A 21,214-nucleotide genomic window follows, 5' to 3' on the forward strand; every position below is an offset into this window, starting at 1 on the left:
CTACATGGAGGATACTACCTTTTTTTTTTTGGGGGGGGGGGGGGGGGTTGCCTGCACAGAGAGGTCTATATACTAGATAGATGCACAGAGGGGAGTCTAACTTCTATATGAGGGCACAGAGGGCCCTAACTACTACTGCATAGAAACAGAAGGAAATAATAACTATAGCAAAAGTTTTTTCCCGCTGCTACTCCGTATACTGTATGCTTTACTTGCTGCAATATAGCTGGCTATTCTCTTTCCTGGAATAGGATTGCAAAGGACCTCACCTGTGGGTGATCAGGCGTTGCAGCATTGATAAAAGGAACGTATTCCAGCAGTCCAATAGAATCCGGTATTTATAGTGTTAATGGCTGCTCTCATATACCCTGTACACCAGGATTGACGGGGCTGATTTCTCCTACATTTTTATTGTCATGTATTGTTTCTATGAATTAATAGATGTAATTATTCCATATAGTTATGTTGCAGTAGTCTGGCTTTTTTGTATATAGGTTATTTAGTATAGTTGCCTTGAACTGCATGGGGCTATTTATACAGTTATTACCCAGCATTTGTACTATACATTTACTCTATTGGTACTGCGGGTATACCCTTCGGATGTTGGTAATTTGGTCATTGACCATCAGCTATGGTGTAGTCCTCATGCTGCCCAATAGATATTAGAGAGATAGACATGAGATAAAGAGATAGAAGAATGGATGGATGGCTAATTAGAAAACAGAAACAGCGCCACAGCTTCCTCTATGTTGTTTGTGGTATTACAACTTGGTTCTGTTCTCTTTTAGTGGAACTGAGCTGCACTACCACATCCAAGCTTTGGGGGAGAGTGGCGCTGTTTCTGGAAAAAAGACAGCTATGTTTTTGCAATGCTTGATAACCCCTTTAATTTTTACATGGTTATATGTGTGAAATATAAAAAGTGTTTTCCACTGTTCTCAGTCCCTGTTCACCACAAATAAAGTAGTAGAAAGTAGTAAATACCCTTTATTATTCAGAAAGCATTGTCATCTACTGAGGTGCCCTATGGGTAACATAATCCTTTGGGTGTCCACTGAGACTCACTTGCCCCCCCTAGGCTGAACCCCTAGCTACGCCCCTGCGTGTGTGTCAATTCTTTGGGTGGACAGCGGAATTTGCCTGCGCATAGAATGGAGCTATGGGACCGGCTGAACTTTAGGCAGGATCAGGGGGGGGCAAAAACAGAATCCAATGGAAGTTATCCAAGCGAATTCCATAGTGTGCACATACCCTGTTACAGAGGTGATCAGATTCAGGACAGGTTTGGAAAGTAAGGGGGCACCATTATTATGGCAATATCTTTGATTGCATACTAACACTGAGGGCCTTTATGACTAACAAATATATATTTTTTGCTTTATTTAAGTTTGGTTTCAGCCTATAGTGAATTTTATTAAACATCCCTAAAAACCACATTAATTGTATGCGGTAGGTTGGACTCATTAAATAAAAAATAAAAAAAAATATGAAAAAATATATTTTTTTCCATGTATTCGTTTTTTTGTTTGTTTTTTGTTTTGTTTTTTACCAAAAAGCTGTTTAGTTACATTCTTTACTTTGTTTTGTTTTTTTGTTTTTTTTTTTTTTTCAAAAACATACATTACTCGAACCATAACAGCCCAAGACGGGTTCATATTGCATCTAAAATGAGTTTGGAAACAGTTCTGACCCTGTAGATGAAACCTGAATTTACACTGTCTGACCTCTACCCTTCACAGGAACAAAATATTAAAGAGTAGATCTTTGACCCCAAAGGGGAAATAGGAAAATGAGAACAAACCAAAGAAAGAGAAATCCCTTGTCCCTATGTATGCAATAAAACTATAGCATGAGATTGGAGGTGGATCAGATAGTAAAATGTCATGATACGAATCACTGGAAGCTGTGCGTGACCTCTGACCTCTTTGTGTTATTAGGGATTTAATTCTAACAATGTATTGTAACTCACATTCTACAGGAAACATTATGTTGGTATTACTTCCTATTGCTGGAGGTGAGTTATATATTGTTTTATTCTGTGTGATTTAGACGCTCAGTGGTTAACACTCTAGACTTTAGTGATCCTGGGTTTAAATGCAAGCACAAGCTACAGTACATCTGCATGGTGCGTATATGCTGTTTCTGTATACGGATCATGATCATTATTAGTGTCCGATATGTTCCCGGGGTGAACGTCCTTCAATACTTCTCATAGGTTTTGGTTATAGGGCCTTCAGCCCTACAGTACCTACAGCCTGGTGCCTCTGCAATATAATAAGAGTCCAATGTTTTAAATGGTATGGAGTAGGTGAAGATCTTTAGGACCCTACATGTTAAAAACGTTTATGAATGTGTTAATCATTAGAAGTTAAGAATCATTGGTTAACTTTTTTTTTAATTCCATTTCAAGTGAAAACCTTGCCTCCCATAGACTGCCAGTATGACCGGGAGGCTGGCGGAAATCCGCCAGTTTTACTCCACGTGAACAGGCTCTTACGTTTTAACATGACTGGTAGAGATCCCAAAGAATTCTAATATATCCTGTTGAGTTATAATACAACCAGAATTCCAATGTCTTTGGCTGATTAGTGATGTCATGGTCCCGTTCCAGCTTTGCAACTCTACTCACCATTGCTGTTTCTAAGGGGCACCCTAACCTGCTGAGGGATCCTTAAAGTGAATATTACACAGAGACACACAGTGGCTTTAAAGCAGAAGTCTGGCAAAAATTTTATTAACGCATTGTATTTCCCCCCCAAAAGTTATACAAATCAACAATATACACTCATTATGGGAAATGCTTATAAAGGGCTTTTTTCCCTGCACTTACTACTGCATCAAGGCTTCACTTCCTGGATGAAATGGTCATGTCACCTCCAGGATAACATGGTGATGTCACTTCCTGGATAACATGGTGATGTCACTTCCTGGATAACATGGTAATGTCACGTCACGACTCCCAGTGCTGTGCGGGCTGTGGCTGCTGGAGAGGATGATGGCAGGGGGACACTGAGGGACTCAGGGCACTGAAGGGACACTGAGCATTCCTCTGCCATCATCCTCTCTAGCAGCCACAGCCCGCACAGGTCTGTGAGTCGGGTCGTGACATCACCATGTTATCCAGGAAGTGACATCACCATGTTATCCAGTAAGTGACATCACCATGTTATCCAGGAAGTGAAGCCTTGATGCAGTAGTAAGTGCAGGGAAAAAAGCACTTTATAAGCATCTACCGTAATAAGTGTATATTGGTGATTTGTATAACTTTTTTTTTGGGGGGGGGGGGGGCAATACAAAACTTTAATAAAATTTTCACCGGACTTCTGGTTCACCATCCTTATTGGTGCAAATGAGGTCATCAGGTGCACACTGGACAGTACATTGGCCCACCTGCATGGATAGGCCCTTCCATGCCCTAATGAGGAAGGAGGTCATCCCTGCTGCAGAGGGGTGGCCTCAGCATTCAGTGGAGATGTGGTAAGAAGGGTGGGGGGCCACATCACAGAGATAAAGTACCATCCCTGATGCATCTAACCTACTCATTTGTATAATGATATAACTCTGTTAATAAGAATGTTACAACGGATCATCATATTAAAGGCATTTGTAATATCTGCTATAAGGATCCATCAGCAGGTTAGAATTCCCTTTAAAGAGGTACTCCAGAGAAATACAAAATGTTTTTAAATCAACTGGTGTCAGAAAGTTATACAGAATTATAATTTACTTCTATTACAAAAAAATAAACTCAAGTCTTTCCTTCCAGTACTTATCAGCTGCAGTATATCCTGCAGAAAGTGATGTATTCTTTCCTTTCTGACACAGTGCTCTCTGCTGCCCCCTCTGTCCATGCCAAGATCTGTCCATAGCAGGAGAGGTTTACAATGGGGATTTACTACTATTTTGCACGGCTTAAACCTGAAAGTGACACCACTTTATTTAATTTTAATTTAATTTAATTTAATGTAATTTATTTTATTTTATTTATTTATTTATTTATTTAAGATGTGCCCAACAAATGACAAAATTATATTTATGGTTGGTAATGTCTATGGGCCCTTTAAGAAATGTGGCTATTAGAGGTAAGAAAAGCTGAAGATAATTATATATATATATATATATATATATTATGAGGAGGCTGGTGTATGGAAAACTGGTATAGACTATTAAATGTAAAAAATAACTTGTCTTATATAACATGTTTATGATTAATTATAAATCTGTTCTTTGGACAGATGGAGGCTGCCATACTCATTGATTGTGTAATATTTATCAACTTTGTCATCTATACTTGGAAGCGTGGAGTGAAGAAAAAACTCTGGAAAAACAAAATCTAAACTAAAAAAGAGTAGACTTGTGTATTACATGTGGCTTCATGACTGTGTCACATTAGCAGTCTCCATTGTTTATAAAGCCGGATATAGTGGACAAAGTGGATGTGTGTGATGTCTTTCATCAGAAGGAAAAAGAATGTGACTTAAAGGGAATCTGTCTTCTTTAGGTTTTATGCTGCCAGTGGTACCTAGTGACAAAGACCTAAATACTAACCATGTGTTACCTTTATGTTATAACATCAGCCTTTATGTGAAGCATTCAGATCACAGTGCACAACAGCAAATAATGTACCTAGTGACATTTCCTCTAAGGGTATGTTTTACAATCTGGATCTACTGCAGATTCTCTGCAACTGATCTGTAAGGGATTTTAATATATTCATGCATCTATTTATCCATACCTCTTATCTCATACAGATCCATCTACATATCTATCTATCTATCTGTCTGTAGTTTGCCACTATCGGTGGTTCTTCTATCTTTACACACTAGTTCTGTCAGGTGCCACAGCTAGGTTATGTAGCTGCTGTGCCCTACCCCAGCCCTAGGTGTCTCACTCCCCCTGTGCACAACTGCAGTGTAAGAAGGAAGGTTTAGCGTGTGTCACACTCACATGCCACACTTCCTGTGTAGTTCAAGGTAGCTGCACTGCTGAACCCAACCCTGGGGTAACCAGAGTTACAGGAGTATCCCCCTTGTCTACGCTGTGGAATTCCACTTCAGGACAATCAACTCCTTAAGGAGGAGAGAGAGAAAAAAGGCTGATCCGCAGGAGAGCACAGATGCAAATAGACCACTCTCTACTGACTACGCCCCACTACATAGAAAGGCTTCTACTAGTTAAAGGGGTTGGCCACTTTATAGTAAAATTGCTTAGTGTGCAGTATTAGTAACTGTACTCACTGCACTTACTGACAGTAGGTCCCTGTGTACCTCATAGAGCTTAAATCAGACTTCCATCCTCCAGGCTGGGCTGCCCTGCTCTGTGGTGTTTTGGCCCATAAGATATCTTACATGGAGGAGCATGTGACCATGCTCCGCCCCCCTGTGTCCACCACTGAGCCTGTATATGTCTATGGAGGACACAGGGGACAGGGCATGGTCACATGCTCCTCCATGTCAGCCATTTTATGGACTGAAACAAAACAGAGCAGGGTACCACAGCCTGGAAAATGGGAATCTGATTTTAGCTCTATGAGATACACAGGGAGCTGCTGTCAGTATATACAATGAGTACACTTACTAATACTTTGTACTGACCTATTTTACTATAAAGTGGCCAACCCCTTTAACTTCACCCAGAGACAGACACCTGGGACTCGTACTATCAGGGTGGTCACCGATACTGAGAGGCAGAAGGCGGTCTGATAAGAAAGAGTGATCTAAATGGGAGTATGAAGAGTTTTCAACTCACACACTTCATGCACATCCCGACAGAGTACAAGGCTAATTAGGTAAGAGCTCCTATCCGGCCCCTATCTCCTGCTTCAGATTTTCCTATTCTATTTCATCTTAAAGCGTAACTGTCATTTCAGGGTCATTTTTCTGAAAACATTAAATATCAACAGTACAAGCGATTTTAAGAAACGCTGTAATAGGTTTTATGTACTAAAAGAGTTTCCTTCTGGACTGAAAAAGCAATCTCCCAGCCTCCCCCCTCACATCAAATGAAGCATGATTTCTGTGTCCATTATGTGGCTATGGAGAGGGGAGGGGCTGTTAGGAGTGACTGAGCACGGAACAGTCCTGCACAGCACAACACCCTGCAATCTTCTCTCAGTAAGTTCATAGATAAGCACTGACCTTTCTGACACCTGAATTTAGCGTTTTAGGTGCCCAGAGAGTCTACAGACAGCTGACCTTCATGTCACCTCTTCCTGCTCCCTCATCTCCCTCAGCCCTTCCCCCCTTCATAGGCTTACAATGGAGAGAGCAGAGCCCGTCTTCAGTGCCTTCTCTGTAATGAAGACGTGTTTGCCTGATAATGCACAGATTAGAAGTCGGGGGGGGGGGGGGGGAGGCTGGGAGATTGCTTCTTGAGTACAGAAGGAGGCTTTTTTGGCTGATGAAACCTATTACAGAGTTTCTTAAAATCGCTTATACTACTGATTTCTGCAATAAAAAAAACATGACAGTTACGCTTTAAGCCATTGTTGTTATTACCGCCATTTATTGCACTAGCTACCAAAGCACTGTTTTATCCTTTTTTATTGCATTGAAGATATTTTTAAGTAAAGTTAAGCTTTGTTTAAGTTGGACTGTCACTGAACCCTGCACCTAACACTAGTCTCAGGTCCAAAGGTCCAGTGCCCATGTGTCCAGGGATGGATGTTACCACTCCTGGCCGCCATGACAAGTTTCCCCAAAACAACAGAGCCCACTGGCTGGTTTGACACCGGTATCCAGTGCCCCAGGCCGTGGCCTCTGTCTATCTATCTATCTATCTATCTCTCCATCTCTGTAAGTCTGTCCATCCAATATATTGATACAATGGCAACAGAAATAGGATTACTGGGTTTTTAAAATAATCACTAATTTCCAACAAATCAAATGAATTTTCCAGATCTCCATCAATACACTATATCTATCTTAATTGAAACCCTCGAAGTAAGATATAAATTATAAAGTCAATCAGATAGCCACCTCAATGCAATTATCTTAATGTTTTATGCCATGGCTCCATTACTTTACTAATGCCCACCTATAGAAATTTACATATTTTTCATTTAATAGAGTCATTACAATACGAAAATGGCATTTTAATAAAGGGAGACAGCAAAATAGGTAAAACGGCAGATAGTGACCAAAGTCGTCACACTCAAGGGCAAATCTTCCAATAACTGTGTGCTTTTAGAATGAAGAGCATGACTGCGAAATAAGGGGAACATATGAATATTAACTCTTTAAAAATACATAGACATATACTATTCAGTACATTAAATTACAGATCTGGAAAAAAATAAAGATAAGCAGAGACCGATTAGCCTTGCTAAAAAAAAAAAAAAGATCCTTGTCCGTCAGCTGCACATCTCCCCGTGTAACGGTGGATGTGAGGTTGATGAATGATGGAAGCAGAGGACCATGTGATGGGAAGATGGGGGCACAAAAACCTGAAGCTCCGCCCAGATGACACTGCCTGCCAATGAAGAAAAGCAACCGTGAGTGAAAAAACATGTCTTATAGAGGTAAATATAAAATGTGGAGCATGTGAGCTTTTGAATGTTGATGAGAACTACACATACTAAAAAGGGGTGACAATATCACTTTAAAAGGAAAGAATCCTATGACTAAGGTCCTACCGTCTGAAACCCATTAGATATTTACAGTCATGGCAAAAAGTTTTGAGAATGATACAAATATTAATTTTTACAAAGTCTACTGCTTCAGTTTTTCAAATGGCAATTTGCATATACTCCAGAAGTTATAAAGAGTGACCAGCTTAACAGCAATTACTTGCAAAGTCAATATTTGCCTAGAAAATGAACTTTATCCCCCAAAACATATTTCAACATCATTGCAGCCCTGCCTTAAAAGGACCAGCTAACATCGTTTCAGTGATTGCTCCATTAACACAGATGTGGGTGCTGATAAGGACAGGGCTGGAGATCAATCTGTCACGAGTAGGTAAGAATGACACCACTGGACACTTTAAAAGGAGGCTGGTGCTTGGCATCATTGTTTCTCTTCTGTTAACCATGGTTATCTCTAAAGAAACACGTGCAGTCATCATTGCACTGCACAAAAATGGCCTAACAGGGAAGAGTATCGCAGCTAGAAAGATTGCACCTCCCTCAACAATCTATCGCATCATCAAGAACTTCAAGGAGAGAGGTTCCATTGTTGCCAAAAAGGCTCCAGGGCGCCCAAGAAAGACCAGCAAGGGCCAGGATCGGGCTACCAGCAGTGCAGAGCTTGCTCAGGAATGACAGCAGGCAGGTGTGAGTGCATCTGCACGCACTGTGAGGCAGAGACTCTTGGAGCAAGGCCTGGTCTCAAGGAGGGCAGCAAAGAAGCCACTTTTCTACAGAAAAAACATCAGGGAAAGACTGATATTCTGCAAAAAGTACAGGGGGTGGACTGCTGAGGACTGGGGTAAAGTCAATTTCTCTGCTGAATCCCTTTTCTGATTGTTTGGGACATCTGGAAAACAGATTATTCGGAGAAGACGAGGTGAGTGCTACCACCAGTCTTGTCTCATGCCAACTGTAAAGCATCCTGAAACCATTCATGTGTGGGGTTGCTTCTCAGCCAAGGGAACCGGCTCTCTCACAGTCTTGCCAAAAAACACAAAGAATGGTACCAGAATGTCCTCCAAGACCAACTTCTCCCAACCGTCCAAGAGCAGTTTGGCGCTCAACAATGCCTTTTCCAGCATGATGGAGCACCTTGCCATAAAGCAAAGGTGATAACTAAATGGCTCAGGGAACAAAACAGAGATTTTGGGTCCATGGCCTGGAAACTCCCCAGATCTTAATCCCATTGAGAACTTGTGGTCAATCATCAAGAGACAGGTGGACAAACAAAAACCAACAAATTCTGACAAAATGCAAGCATTGATTGTGCAAGAATGGACTGCTATCAGTCAGGATTTGGTCCAGAAGGGGATTGAGAGCAGCCAGGGAGAATTGCAGAGGTCCTGAAGAAGAAGGGTCAACACTGCAAATATTGACTTGCTGCATTAACTCATTCTAACTGTCAATATAAGATTTTGTTACTCATAATATGATTGCAATTATATTTCTGTATGTGATAAAAACATCTGACAAACACACATAAAAACCAGAGGGCAGCAGATCATGCGAAAATATAATATTTGTGTCATTCTCAAAACTTTTGGCCATGACTGTACGGGCATATACCTTTTATGGCTCATGCCAACTTATACACAAATTCTTTGGTTTTTTAATTGGAAATTTGTGGATGTTTTAGGCTATGTCTTTGATTTCAATAGGCAGGACTGCATGGTGCATTGCATATTACTGTGTGAATGGCGTCCCTCCTTATCGAGGATATGTCAAATGTTTTGATTAGTCAGATCCTCAGTCCTGAGACCCCCACGAGCAATAAAATGGCCGGGAGCTCTGGGGTCCGGTCCACAAATAGTACAGACAGTGCACAGACAGTATTTTATGTGATACTTATGTGTTTCTTCCTGTTCGTTCTAATGATAATAATAATAATAATAAATTATTTGTATAGCGCCAACAGATTCCGCAGCTAATGATCAGTGAAGATCTAAATGACAGAGACATTATTTTGCGTAATTGTAATATTACTATGCCATCACAATCCTCAGTGATAGATTTCTGAGTAACTGCCCGATTAAATGTTGAACCTTTGCCCCCTCCCCTATATAACATTGTGTTGGGAGACAGTATACACGTCTCCTAGTATCCGTCACTATGGCCTCTTCTTCTTATTGATAAGTTTATCTTGATCCCATATTAAGTTACCTGATCAAGTAACTTAATAAATTCTCCTCCTCATTTATAATCTTAAGGCGCCTCCTAGTCCATGGAAGAAGAGGTACAATATACCCCTATTTATACAAGGCAAGTGAGGATACAGTCCATCAACATAAATGCAGAATAGCAGGTTAGATTTATGATTGTTTTCTTGCACTTTATCACCACCATTAAATCTGACATTGGTTTTATGTTTGGGGACATTGATTACTCAGGTGGCTCATGCCACTTGGCAGTCGGGAGAACATTTTTTGTTTCAAGGCGGTAAAAAAAAAAAACATGGCCAGTAAATCAATAAGAAGCTTATTATTAATCAGGATAGAGAACAGATGTCTTCATTGTCAAGAAAAAAAATACATGACAAATTGTTATGCGTGACCCTCCTGGTTCCAAAATGTTAGACGTTTATAGAAAATTGCATGAGCTTCAAATGAGATCTACAAGTATTGTGAACCGAAGTACATAACACGCTGCAGAGTATCCCAGAGAAATGTTAAGAGGCTGTCATACATACTTTAAGTCAAATTATCTAAGAAATAGATACAAATAGATGAGCACGGTATTACATGTCATTCACATAGGCTTTGTATATTGTGGTATAACACAAAAACAACCAATACTCCAAAGATTTAGAATGTTCAGGACAGCAAATTACCAAAGGTTCCAATCTAATGGGTGATTAGATGTATGTGAAACATAGTGCAGATGCCTAATACATTTATATCATGAAAGGGCATTTAAAGGAGAAGCCCGTGGTCTGCCCGGGGGGAGGTGGCTGAACATAACATGCACCTACCTCCCTGGCTCTAGTGCTGGGGTCCGCTGTCCTCTGGTCTGAACGGGGACCCGGGTGATGATGTGTCAGGACCTTGGGATCGCAGCTGCCTCTCATTATCCTCAGTCCCAGACACACTGATGTGTGCGGGGCCTCTATTACTGCAGCAGTCCCACACACATCAGCCAGTCCCTGAAGTCAGGAACGTATATATATATTCCTACTGCACGGGTTATGTGCAGTAGGAAAGTATATATACGGATTACTGACATGAAGGGGTTAAAATGTATTATTTATATATCTATTTATAAGAGAAGTAGAGGAAGATTAAGGAAAATTAGCTATAATGTGTTCCTACAATCACTATGTACTGAATAACATAACATCTGTAAAAAGTACAGATGACCTGACTTACATTCCCTTTAACTAATAAATCCCATTCCTTCTCCTTATATATTTGATGTACTTTTACATTCTTGTTCTTTTTGGTGAAAACACAGCTGGTATAAAGAGTCTTAGTATGACACAACTGCTGGGATCAGAAAATAAAGACCTTAGTGGTGAACCCCTTCAACTATAAACACTTCTGGAACAGTACTGGAACTATATTTCAAAGTAGTTATGGAGAATGGGAGATATGCCTTTTAAAATAGTACATTTGGAAATTCTATTAACAAAAACTAAAATCATTAGTACAAAAATATTTCCAAACTTAAAAAAGATAAAAAATAGAAATTTATGTAAACCTAAAAATTTACGTGATTGTAAAATCCATTTAGTTTAGACTACAGAAAAAGGAAAAAACTAAAGGACTACTGTAGACTCCAATGCATTTGAGCCTAAAATGCGTTGGTGTATGCAGTCTTGTGTTTGCTGTTTCTAAAGACTGAAATAAAAGTCGTGAATTTTTCGAGGGAAGGAAGAACTGGAATCCTTCTCTTTCATGGTAAAGCTTACACCTCCCCGCATTTCCAGGCTCTTCGGCCATATGGTTTGAGCCTAAAGAGATTAATTAATTTATTGAGTCTTCTATATTTCACTATATATACCATATGTCAGCCAACCTGCACCCATCAACAACGTTGTGTATTACATAAACACATAAAATTAGACAAGGCATACATTGCTTTTCATAGGATCTTATCCTCCTTTCCTTGTGGTGTACTATTGCCATATGCCTCTAAAAATCTCCTCGCACATATAGCAACCCCCATGACCCAACGGAGGTCAGACATGTTGGCCACCATTAAAGTGGTTTCCATCATGGTATACAAATTGTTTGCTAAACGGACTTGTATAGACCTTTTGGCTATTCCACGTGGTATATATCATAACATATATACTGCTTTATTGCAAAGGAAATCTTTACTTGTCTCTATACTGGTGCATGCATGTTTAGGTGGAGGGGATGAAAGTGGTAAATAATGTATAATGGCGTGTCTTTTAGTAATTAAAAGGGTAGAGGAAAAGTAATAGGTCTGATGTGTGGAAGCATTCTTTCTAAACAAACATGATTTACAGCATAAAGAATAACCAGAAGGCATTGTGAATGATAAATTGAGCACAAATCCTTTTTGACCCAGACTAATGTAGCAAAGAAAATGTGCTCTGAATGTGACATCCGCGGCGTGAACATGAGTGGGTGACACAACGTCCCCGGAACTGTTAGAGATGAGAGGCAGAATTTTTGCCAACACATCATTGCTTCTTCTTTTCTAATCCCTTGATAAGATACATGAAAAGATCTGATCCAGATCAGCAATATTATACTGTATATTAAGGTTTAGAGAAGAAGCTCTTTCCCCTTACAGTCATAGCTGGACTTTCTGTTAGGGATGAAAGACAACTGTTTATAGGAGGTTGTGCTTCATGGATGCTCCCCTGCCGGGCACAGAGAACAGAGGGCTTTCGGGTAACATCAATTTAGCAGAGAACAGGCTTTTCACAGAAAACAAAGGGCACTTGCTGTGACTGCTGGGGGTTGGCGGGAAAGCCATACTATGAGTTTTGAGGGTGGGGGGGTGCTCTTGTAGCAGTACTGGAGGAAAAGGAGGGCACTGTTATTGCTGTCATAAGGGGGCAGCACTGCTGTGACCACTGGTGGGAAATAGAAAAGTACTTGGGTGGGCGGGGGGTGGAAGAACACTTCTGTGCTGCGACTACAGTGGGGAGAGAGAAAAGCACTTGCGGGGCAATGCGGTGTCTTCTGGGAAAATAAAATAAATTAGGATTGGCAACCGCATACTTTAATGAAAATGTTCCATCTGTACATTACTTTTCTGATGAATAGACCAGTGCCAGTTTGGGGATGCCAGTGCCAGGGTCCTTTTTTTGAACCGTGACCTGGTTCCTACATACGGCATTGTCTATTTCCGGGGACCGGCCGGGGGTGAAGCACTAAAGGAGGGCCGGCCTGCCTTCAGTGGGACGAAACCTCCTCTCCTCTATGAGGTGGCTCCATTGATGCTAACACACATCTTTGATGATAGAACAGGTGTAGGTGTGAGGACGGTTCTGAACAGTGAACAGTGAACAGTTTACTGTAAAACTTCAGTGCAATACAAGTATAAGTAGAAGTATTGTACTTGGCAATAAGGTGCAATATATAAGAATATTTTTTCCCCTTGTGGACAATACAGATCACTTGAGCTGGGTGTTGAGGTGTACTTGGGTTTAGCTGTAGATTTTACTTTTAGGAATAGGTTAAACTTGACTTGCAGGGAAGGCTAGAGGCTACCGAATGGACCTTGTTTAGGAAGTAATAGAACTCTGTCAGCGTGACTTGACTGTAGAATACTTGATAGAAAATACCTGAACACATAGTTTGTAGAATACCACCTCTTGGCATTGAGATCACTGAGTACCAGATCTGGTAGCATGGGCCCTGGACTTGCACAACCGGGTGTAGCTTACCAGCCAAGATTTCCAGAGACAACCCAGCAGACATCAATGGAGTACTTCGGCTTAACTGCACTTTGCTCCACTGCAGACAAACTGACAAATTTTGCACAGAAACATCCTTACTTGATAACGAAGGATAGTTACCCAAGATGTAGCCGAAGGTTTATCCCTGATAGGTTTATCTCTAACTGATAAACCTTTAGCTTTAGCACTGCATAATAGCTGTAATACACCAACTAGCTAGAACTCCCTTCTCTCACCACCTGTAGACTAGAAAACACACACCTGGACCTGCAGGGAGTTTTATAGGAGTAGACAGGACTAATTTTCTATTAGTGGGGAAATTTCCAGAACAGACTACACCCTGGTGTGTGAGAGGTGAAAGTGTGTGTGGTACCCAGCTGAAAAATTGGACAACAATATGGCAACCAAACACAGAATAAGTGCCAAGTTAACCCTTGTTATACCTTCAGCTATGCAATAAACAAAGAAAGTGAGACATCTAGTGGTAGAAAAGTAGAAGGCAACCTTCAGTCCAAAGCATAGAAATACACACATAATACCTGACGACAGGTGTACTAGAATGGTAGGATCATACCTGTTCTGGGACTATCTATCTATCTATCTATCTATCTATCTATCTATCTATCTATCTATCTATCTGTATAGGATATCAGCAGCACAGAGGAACAGTTAAAAGTGCGTGCCAGCAGACAGGCTCTAACCATGAGCCACGGTTAATTAGACAAAGATACTTTGCAGCACTCTAAGGTGGTGTCAAAAATTTTTAATGGTGCTTTATTCAATAGAAAAGAGGATAAAGTTATAACAATTTTCAAGTGCATTTGAAAATGGTGATGTGATCATCGAAAGATCATGTATTGCTTGTAACTGCACCTGTTTTCTACTGCAAGGAATAAAGCACCATCAAAGTTTTTGACACCACATTAGAGTGCTGCGGGATATTCTTGTCTATCTATCTATCTATCTATCTATCTATCTATCTATCTATCTATCTATCTATCTATCTATCTTCTATCTATCTATCTATCTCTCCTATCTCTCCTATCTCTCTCTCTCTCTCTCTCCTATCTATCTATCTATCTATCTATCTATCTATCTATCTATCTATCTATCTATCTATCTATCTATCCATCCATCTATCTTTGTCTTTGTTTCTTCTTTACATATAATTCTCTGTATGATTCCTTTGTTATTCTAGATACAGTCTACCATTTTCCCATTGATATCTCAGCGTTCTTATGTGGTTAATATGTGGAATGCATATGCAAATATTCATCATCTGATTTCCATATCCATCTGCTCTTATTCTTTAAGTTCAGCCCCTTTCGGACCTAAGCATTTGGGAATAGACCTGGAAGCAGTCGATTAGTTTTCCTTCTGCTTAGTGACAAATTTATGATCCTCTAAAAATGCAAAGTCTGTCATGATTTAAGGCTCAGTCATTTCCATCTGCAACATTGAGGACATCATTTTATAGAGACTGTGACAACCGCCACCGCATTATTTCTACATTTTCTCCTAATCTTCAGTGTTTGGGGATTTTCAGCACATTACTGTACATTTTGGTGAACACGATCAATTGTGGAACAACCTTCAAATTCAAATTAGCTAACTATTATAAGTGAAGCACAAGCCTTTCCGGATATTGTACATGTTTACCCTTACAAGTCAATAGACACCAGTGTGTTGTAAAGACTGGGATTTTACTTACATCCTTAGTTCACTAGCAGGCTGTCATTTACCTAAATTGGTATTACTACATGATTCTCGTGCAGTCGTGTAGCATCTGGGGAGGGGGGGGGGGCAGGGTATAAACATAGTTATCTTTCAGGCACCCTCATGCACTGTGGAGCTACAGATGGCACCGCAGGAGAAAGTCTTGTGATAGAGACGGAACGCGTGGGGTTTCTCGGACCCCGACATGGATTCCCCCCTTGGTGATATTTGATTTATTTATTTGGCTCTCATTTTCTTATTTTCTCTGCTATTTTTTGCTTTGTGTCCATAGAGTATAGTCATTTAGACAGAATTTATTGTTTATACTCTGACAGTATTACACTATTCTAGTTGTGGGTCAATACTATTAGCCATAGGGGGGTTACAACATTAACACATGTCAGTATGTCCTGGTTCCATGTTTATTTGACACGGGCCTTTTGTATGTTGTGGTTTTAATTGATTTTATCATGTATGTTTTGCACTTTGTAGTTTTTGTGGAATAATAAAATTGGTATCATTTTTCACTTGAGCATACAGTCTATCTCATCATTTTTCTGGGGATGTGCCACCCTTGTATGTGTGACATGGCTTTTTCTTTGTTTGTTGATTTATATGCTTTTTCATGTTATATTGGGTTGAGCACCCCACTTTACTGATATAGTAGTGCCTTGTCCTTTCTTGTTTTTTGTGAGGATGGCCATTGCAAGATTGGTCTAAGGCTGTGCTCGGACCTCTCTTAGAGACTACTTTGAATATTTTCTAGTATATACCAGGAAGAATTGTCTAGCAGGCAGTATTAATTTGCTTGTTGAGAAAACACACCCCACAACAGACATCGACAGATGCCATTATAAGTCAATAGGGTCCATCGGTCACTGGTGGTGTCTGTGACATGACAAATCGTGAAGCCTGATAGTGGCAGAAACCACACTTGCAATGGCTTCCATCTAAATGGAAACTTTTCCTTGCTGGCTGGCCATATACATTTAATCAACTAAAAATCAAAATCAACTCTTAAAGCGTTTGTCACAGGAGCAGAGGACGACTAAAATCTTCTACTCCTCCCGGTGCTCACGGATTTATATGTGTGTAAATCCAGAAGTGAGCACTCTGGAGAAGAAGACTTCATTCATCTTCTTCTCCGTGGACAACCCTTTTAAAACGGACCTGTCAGCAAAAACACAGTAATGTAAATAAGCCCATGGCTAGATAACTTTTTTAAAATATTATTTTAATAGCCCTCTCTATCCGCTAGACATAAGCCTTTTAGTTAATGTGCAAATGAGGATCAAGTGCCCAGGGGGAATTCCCCACGAAAGAACTCAGAGAAGTCCAGTCCAATGGTCTATTAGGTATTGTAGCCTCCTAACAGCCCATAAGTATCTGCCGAAGACCAGAACCTGTTGGATACCTGGTTTCCACAGGAGAAAAGCCACTACCGTAAGAGGTATCTATCAGAGCCTTATTCTCTCCTCTCCATTGAAAGAAACATTCAAATTTATCTAAACCGAGCTAAATTGTTGAGGAATCATTAAAAAACATCTATCCACAGCTATAAACCACAACTGATAAATGTGCACTAAATACAGTACATACTACAGGTTAAAATCTCTACAAAACATTCCCAACACCATTTCATCATATATATCTGACTTTTTGTTGTTTATTCTATTATTACCCTTTGGACACTATTATAAGTCAATAGCGTCCATCCAGTTGGAATTCGTTAGATAACAGATTAGTCGTGGCTATGTTATGAATAGAAACCATTACATACTGTACTGTAGCTCAACTGGGAAAACATCTGTAAAAATTTAAAAAGTTGGTAAAACAAAACTGATTTTGTAGACTCTTCTTTACCCGTTTTTATGTTTGGTTCTCACTTACTCATTGATGTTGAGCTCCTCTGCCTCTAACTACGGTAGGTTGTGATTTCTTTTTTTCACATCTCTCACTCTCTGAATGTGATCGCCCACATCTACGTAAGGGTTTTCAGGTCAGCAAACAAAGTGGTTACCACTGTGCTCCACGGTAGGAACGGGAGGAAAGTTAAAGGATTTTTCTTCACTGGAAATCTGATTTGTGCATGACATTGTTACTATGTAAATCTCGCCTGATAACCCTCACGCTCCCAAACATCTGTTAAATACAGATGGCAGGGATGTTAATGGATGCTGTAAAACCATTTATCAAACAGTCCTAACTATTAAGAAAACCCTCTTTTATATAGAAAAATGGTCTGTAGTCTACAGAGAATTTTTTTTTCCTCCTGTACTTCTATTGGAGGATACAAGGGGGAATGCTGTTACTTACATCAAAGAAAAAAAGTTAATATATTTAGGCAGGTGTCCAGAAATAATGAGCAGCTATTTCCTGATTGATTTCTTATTTTAATATTCCATGGTAGTAAGAGGGTTGTACAGCTCGTACCGCACAGCAAAAGAGCAAGAAAAAAATGTATGGAAAGTAGACTCAGAAGGGTCAACTATAGGGTCCGCATAGACTTCTTTGTAGCTTGTTATATACTGTATTTTATAGGATGTGTACTAGTGATGAGCGAATAGTGAGATATTCGAATATTCGATCCCATTAAAGTCTATGGGAACAAGTATTCGATTAGTGAAAAACATCTATTTGACCATTTGGAGGGTGAAACCGGAAGCTGGGGGATTTGAACGCTTATCGAATATTTATTGAATATTTGTGGGATATTCGCACGAATATCGAATATTCGATTATCTCACTATTCGATCGAATGTCTATTCGATCGAACAGTATTCCCTTATCACTATTGTGTACATATTGTCAGCCTCTATCATATGCAGCGGGTGCCAGCTTTCAATTTAAGTGGACACTCTTCATCCTGGAATAGCTAAAGTAGTATAGCATTATATTAGGTTTCAGAATAGACGTCAGATGCAAAATATTTTTAATAGTAAACAACTACTATATAAAATGTGGTATCACTGTAATAGTACTGACCTGAAAAGCTAAAAAGGCACTGTCACCTTCTTTTTGTATGAGGACTTCTCTACACAGCTGTAAAGCCTAAATTCTGCAGTTTTCACACCTTACTTTATAATAGATTTCTTGGTGCTTCGTCCAGTAAAAAATGTTTGTTTTTGTTGGATTGTGCCACCTGGGCAAGGCTTCACAGTAGCTGACCGACTTAGCCCACATTCATGCCATAAGCCCTGCCCCTCTGTGACGTCATTGGAGTCTGGGCCCCTAGAGGTGAAATGGGCTGGCCTGGGGGGGGGGGGGGCATTCCAATGGCCATTGAGGGGGGGGGGACCTAGACGTTGATGGTGTCACAGAGGGGCGGAGGGGCGAAACCTACAGTGCTGATGTGGACTGTGGCGAATTCCACCAATTGTAAAAAGAATTTTTCACTGGACCAATCACCGAGAAATCTATAATAACAGTAAGGGATGAAAACTGCAGAATTCAGGCTTTACAGCTGTGTAGATAAAGTGGGTGACAGTATCACTTTAACATCTTATTTTTACTGTAACTCGCATTATATAGTCCTTTAAGTCACAGCAGCCCTATGTGATATAGTATTGAAACATAATAAAATAACAATATAAAATGCTGATTTAATTAGAATATATAAAATCACATATAACGATCATGGAAACAATAAAGTACAATAAAGTGATTTTATATGATCATTATATGTGATTTTATATATTCTAATTAAATCAGCATTTTATATTGTTATTTTATTATGTTTCAATACTATATCACATAGGGCTGCTGTGACTTAGAGGACTATATAATTTTTGTTTACACTTCTTGGTACTCATATGCCACTATAGGTAGGGGCAGACTATATTTTAACCTCAGTCATTTGCACTTAGACCTGTGAGCTGCACCACTTCCCCCTTTCGTTCTAGAATCCACATCTAAACTACATTGTCAATTGTATATCCATTGATGAAAGTATAGAGTGACTTTCTGTGAAGTTTACATCGTTTTACCTTACATAGTATAAAGCCTGACTTTGGTAAACTTTATGGTGCACATTAGAGATGAGCGAACATCAAGCATGCTCGAGTCGATCCGAACCCGAACTTTCGGCATTTGATTAGCGGTGGCTGCTGAAGTTGGATAAAGCCCTAAGGCTATGTGGAAAACATGGATATAGTCATCGGCTGTATCCATGTTTTCCAGATAACCTTAGAGCTTTATGCAAGTTCAGCAGCCCCAGCTAATCAAATGCCGAACGATCGGGTTCAGATGGACAAGAACCCAAACCCGGTTTGCTCATCTCTAGTGCACATGTAGAAATCAATAAAAGGCAAAACAACCATCCATACAATCTCTCTGAAAAAGGTGACACATAAGCTATAGTCCTAAAGCAAAAATGCAATAGTCCATAATCTTCAATATGGCAAATAGCAAATGTGTATACTGTCCAGATGCTTTTCTGTAAAAAAAAAAAAAAAAAAAAAAAAAAGATTTACACAGGAAGATTAATATCTGCAGTGCTGCATCCACATAGCAACTAATGGAAACATTAGAAGAGTGTAAGCTTTCAGCGAGATACAATTCACTCTTCAAATGTAGACAAGGAATGCAGAAGAACATAAAGCAGAAAAAAGAACACATTTCATTCGAGGGGTTGTCCGACCTTTGAAAAAATAAAACAGCAAATGTCATATAAAAAAATAAATTAATAAACAAACAAATAAATAAATAAATAAATAACTAGACCAGTCCGCTGGTCATTGTTTACAAGCAGCTGTTACATGATATACTACTGGCATCAATACTCTACTACTAATACTACGGCCTGTAGCTTGGCACCTGTTACCACTGACTGATTGCAGTTTTGACCACTAGGGGGAGCTGTGCTGGATCCGTTAAAGGGGTACTCCACTAAAAAACATTTACCCTTATTTCTATTTCTTTCCCCAGCATATACATTACTCACATATGTTGTTTGATGTTTAATCTGTTCTGCTGATCTTAGCTTTTTGCTCTCAGCTGCTGCCCATGAAGTTCTGTAGTTTCTCGCATGGAATCACATGCGAGTCCCTATCAAATTTCTCGCATGGAATAGCCTTTATTTCTAAAAACAAGAATAGACTGTCGAGTTTTAGATGAAAGTTCTCTTTTTCTGGCCATTTTGAGCGTTTAATTGACCCCACAAATGTGATGCTCCAGAAACACAATCTGCTCAAAGGAAGGTCAGTTTTGTAGCTTCTGTAACAAGCTAGACTGTTTTCAGATGTGCGAACATGATTGCACAAGGGTTTTCTAATCATCAATTAGCCTTCTGAGCCAATGAGCAAACACATTGTACCATTAGAACACTGGAGTTAGAGTTGCTGGAAATGGGCCTCTATACACCTATGTAGATATTGCACCAAAAACCAGACATTTGCAGCTAGAATAGTCATTTACCACATTAGCAATGTATAGAGGGTATTTGTTTAAAGTTAGGACTAGTTTAAAGTTATCTTCATTGAAAAGTACAGTGCTTTTCCTTCAAAAATAAGGACATTTCAATGTGACCCCAAACTTTTGAACAGTAGTGTAAATTATTATTACTAGTAGTAGACTAGAAGTATACTACTACTACTACTACTACTACTACTACTACTACTACTACTACTTTGTAGATTTTGCTTGCTATACTCATGTTGCTTAGCAAACAAACCACTTCCCGTTTGAGTGTCCACCATGTAGCTATATGAATAGAAGGGACAAAGAAATGTGTATTTACTATACCTAGCTAAATAGCAGGAGTGAAACATCTGTCATAAGGACAATCAGTAGCGGATTATAATAGGTATGTTTTGCAGACTGATACTTTCAGTGGTTTATTATCTCCTGGCTACAGTTCTGCCATGATTTGCAAAAAATTGCTGCTTTTCTACAGCAATTTTGCATAAATCAGGGCATGATGACATTATCTACCCTGTACTATTAACATTAGTTGTACTATAGCGACATGGGGGGGCAGCATTGGTCAAGAGCACGGGGCC

This window comes from Dendropsophus ebraccatus, chromosome 11, assembly GCF_027789765.1.
Source record: "Dendropsophus ebraccatus isolate aDenEbr1 chromosome 11, aDenEbr1.pat, whole genome shotgun sequence".
NCBI classification, from domain to species: Eukaryota; Metazoa; Chordata; class Amphibia; order Anura; family Hylidae; genus Dendropsophus; species Dendropsophus ebraccatus.